The sequence below is a fragment of the Bison bison genome, unplaced genomic scaffold (genome assembly GCF_000754665.1).
Source record: "Bison bison bison isolate TAMUID 2011002044 unplaced genomic scaffold, Bison_UMD1.0 scf7180017863683, whole genome shotgun sequence".
NCBI lineage: Eukaryota > Metazoa > Chordata > Mammalia > Artiodactyla > Bovidae > Bison > Bison bison.
In genome coordinates this window covers 147486-151869 of record NW_011494255.1, presented here as the reverse complement: position 1 = coordinate 151869, position 4384 = coordinate 147486, and the positions used below count along the sequence as shown (strand labels likewise).

General features: G+C 45.6%; 1 protein-coding gene and 1 pseudogene across 1 annotated transcript in view; one reads left to right on the top strand and one right to left on the bottom strand.

Annotated features, from left to right (window-relative positions):
• Positions 1-4384, bottom strand: part of LOC104983913 (zinc finger protein 432-like) — a 60584-nt gene that overhangs the window by 48675 nt on the left and 7525 nt on the right. The window lies entirely within an intron of this gene.
• LOC104983920 overlaps positions 1-4384 on the top strand; it is a 9946-nt pseudogene that overhangs the window by 2237 nt on the left and 3325 nt on the right.

Below are 4384 nucleotides of genomic sequence, written 5' to 3'. Positions count from 1 at the left end.
GGAGAAGGCGATGGCACCCCACTCCAGTACTCTTGCCTGGAAAATCTCATGGGTGGAGGAGCCTGGTAGGCTGCAGTCCATGGGGTCGCAAAGAGTCGGACATGACAGCGACTTCACTTTCACTTTTCACTTTCATGGTGGAGAAGGAAATGGCAACCCACTCCAGTGTTCTTGCCTGGAGAATCCCAGGGACGGGGGAGCCTGGTGGGTTGCCATCTATGGGGTCGCACAGAGTCGGACATGACTGAAGCGACTTAGCAGCAGCAGTAATACATTAATATGCTAAATAACACACCCACCAGTGCTAGGACAGTTTCAAGGTTGACCATTTTAAAAGATCAAAAAGTGGGTGGTGGCCCAATTCCTGAAAACTGCTTTTCCCCACAAATAGTTTAAATAATCCTCCCACTTGTTAGCCTATAAAATTATTCAACCCATAAAAACTAACAACCCTCTACCCCTAGGCTGCTCTCACTTGCCTAGGGCATGTGTATTTCTCTGAATAAACTCACTTTCACTTTACTATGGCTCACTCTCCTGAGACCTGGGATGTGACCATTCTCTTGCTCCTCCCTTCTCCTGCAACCACAGCCCACTGCTGCTACAGCTGGAAGAAACTTGGACTAAGATGCACGATAGGGTGAGGGGTGAACAGAGAGAAGGGGACGTACATTAGTTCAGTTCAGTCACTCAGTCGTGTCTGACTCTTTGCGACCCCATGAACCGCAGCATGCCAGGCTTCCCTGTCCATCACCAACTCCTGGAGTTTACCCAAACTCATGTCCATCGAGTCAGTGATGCCATCCAACCATCTCATCCTCTGTCATCCCCTTCTCCTGCCTTAAATCTTCCCCAACATCAGGGTCTTTCCAAGTGAGTCAGCTCTTCATATCAGGTGACTGGACATATTTGGCTGGACATTATAAAGTGACAAAACAGCACAAAGATGCCCCAGAATTGTCTCCCAGTAATCTTAGATGAAAGCAGAGGTGCTAAGGCCTTAATGATGTTGTCCCAGAAAGAATGGTTGTGTGTATTTTGAGACCTACCAGAATCCTGTGGGGCTTCCTGTTCATAGGAAAAAGGCTTTGGGCTCCTTGACTTTCCAGGAGTTCAAAAGGGCAGATTCAAATAGTTTTTCTAATTAAGGAAGTAAGGGAACTCAGTAACAAAGGAAAAGCAGTCAAGAAATAATATTGCAGCAATAAAGCAGGGTCCTGGTTCTTCCTCCAAGGATACACATAACAATACACCTTTCAGCTTTTGGCTGAGCACAACATTCCTGGAACACTATCCATTACCTCACCACCAACCAAACAGAAGAAAGTCACATATCCTGTAGCCCCCGCTCCAAATTTTGCCTTTAAAAACTCTTCCCCCAGATTTCCCTGGTGGTCTAGTGGATAAGAATCCTCCTGCCAATGCAGGGGACAATCCTTGGTCTGGGAGGATCTCCACATACCTGTGGGCCACAACTACTGAGCTGGCAAGCTTCAACTACTGAAGCCCTTGCACCTAGAGCTGTTGCTCTGCAACAAGAGAAGCTACCATAATGAGAAGCCCATGCGCTGCAGTGAAGAACTGCCCTGACTCTGCCACTAGAGAAAGCCAGCACATAGCAACAAGGGCCCAATGCAGCCACAAATTAATTAATTAATTAAAAACAAACAGGGACTTCACTGGTGGTCCAGTGGTTAAGAGTCTGCCTTCCAACACAGGAGATGCAGTTTCGATCCCTGGTCAGGGAACTAAGAGCCCACATGCTTCAACTAAGTGTGGTGACTAAGCTCCCATGCTGCAATGAAGATCCCACGTGCCTCAACTAAGATCTGATGCACCCAAATAAATAAATATTAAAAAAAACTCAAAAGAAACAAATACTCTTCCCTCAAAACCATCAGGGAGTTCAGGATTTTTTTTTTTAGCACAAGCCACCCTTCTCCTTCCTTGGCCCTGCAGTAAACCTCTCTCTGCTCCAAATTGCAACATTTTGGTTTGTCTGGCCTCACTCTGTATCTGGCTCATGAACTTGTGGTCAACAACCTGTGTCTCCTGCATTGCAGGTGGATTCTTTACCTGTTGAGCCATCAGGGAAGCCCCTGTATTGTCTTTAATTACACAAATGACTTATTGTCACATATTTGGTCTTTGACGCTGGTTCTTGGGACAGAGTTCCTAAAACATCTGCAGTTTCCTGAGAAATAGAGGAGTATCCTTTTTTTATTCATAACAAGCCCCTCTGAACCATCTGTGAGTGTATGCTAATGAGGTGACTCAGGACAGGTCCCTAGACAACTTTAAGACGGGAGCTGATCCCAGAAAGACCAAGCCTTGACTGGAATGTTGGGCTCTACCCTCTGATCTCAGTAGACAGGAAAGGAACTGGAGATTGAACTCTGTCACTAGTAGGCAGGGGTTTAATCAATCATTCCTGTGTAATAGAACCACCATAAAAACCCCAATGGGGTTCAGAGAACTTCCAAGGAGGCAGGCTGATCCCCGTGCTGGGAGGGTGACTCATCCCAACTCTGGGATGGGGAAAGAGGCCCTTGCACTCAGGACCTTTTTACACTTGGCTCTCTTTACCTTTTCATGTGGGTGTTCATTAATATCCTTGATGAAAGTGAAAGTCACTCAGTCATGTCTGACTCTTTGCAACCCCATGAACTATACAGTTCATGGAATTCTCCAGGCCAGAATACTGGAGTGGGTAGCCTTTCCCTTTTCCAGGGGACCTTACCAACCCAGGGATTGAACCCAGGTCTCCTACATTGCAGGCGGATTCTTTACCTGCTGAGCCACACACAGGAAGAAGCCCTATATCCTTGGTAATAAACTATAAAGGTAAGCATAACATTGTCCTCAGTTCTGTCAGTTGTTCTGGCAATTTATCTAACCTTAGCAGGCAAAGTACGGGAAGCCCTGAGTTGTAGCCAAGCTGGACACAAATGCAGGGAACCTGGGACTTTGGACTGGTGTCTGAACTGAAGGCACTCTTGTGATACTGAGCCCTTTAGCCTGTGGAGCCTGATGCTAACTCTGAGTTGTCAGTGTCAGACTAGGGTTGAAGCTGAAGACCAAATATTAGAACAAAAGATGTTCCTAGTGCTTTTACTACTGAGGAGACTACAAGGGTTTTAGGATCTCTAAGCCGACAACCAGGGATAGAAACCTCTATTATTTCACACCCTCCATTTTAGTAATAAGAGAAACACTCATATTACACGGGACTGTGTTGTTACAGGGATCGCTGACACGGGAGGATGTGGCCGTGGATGTCACGTGGGAGGAGTGGCAGCTCCTGGCCCCTGCTCAGAAGGCCTTGTACCAGGACGTGATGCTAGAGGACTATAGCAACCTGGTGTCTGTGGGTGAGGACAGTGCCTTTTCTTTCTTCAGCTTCTGAAGGCTTTGTTGTGTCTGTCATGCTCTGAAGTGGTAGATTTTCGGTCTCATCTCCTGTCCCAGATGAGAAGGTATACTTTCTTTTCATTTTAGAGAAAAGCCTTTAATTTACAAACATACAAATTGTGTAGTCCCCAAAAAGCATACTGTTCTCAGCATCACAGATCCCTGGTGACATCTGATGAGCCTGAGTCTTCTGGCATTTCCCATGAACAGGGTATCAAGTTAGCAAACCTGATGTACTCTCCAAGTTGGAATGAGAAGAACCACCATGGACCTTAGACGATGAAGTTCCTGGTCAACCCCATCCAGATAGGTGAGAGAGAAGCAGCAAGACGGGCAAGGCTGAAGAAATCACCTTTCAGTTCCTTAGAGAAGGCATCCCAGTGGGGAGGGGTGCAGAGGACACAGAAACAGCCTCCATGTATCCCTCTCTCCATATGAGAGCTCTTTTTCTGGGTGGGAATTTAAAGGAAAATATACCCCTTTATCTCTTCTTGGAAAGAATCCATTTATTTCTCCTTAGATGTCAACATTCCTCCCTGCCACACCCCACAGTCTTCCTTGGATTTTCAAGTCTTCCCATACTTCATCATTTGTCAGAGTATGATTTTATGTTCCTTTCATGTCTCTTGATATGAAATTCCTCCTTCTGTGTCTCGCTTCTAAGAGGAAACTTTGAATTCATCTTTATCTTCTGATGCATACACACGTTCCTGCCCCATTGGAAAATATTTCCTCTTATGACATCCAGCCACACCTTGGAAGCCTTTATTCTCGTGGTGACATGGTCTCTTAATATGTATTTATGTTTGTTTTTCTTTTTTCCCACTCTGAGCTACTTCAAAGGTTCTGTTGTCGTCCTCTGCTCTCATAGACTATAAAACCTTATTTATTTAAATGTGTTAAGCCCTTGTTCTCTGGCCCATGTCCCGTAACAATGTCTAATACACCTGCTGCTACCATGTATTTTACCTGT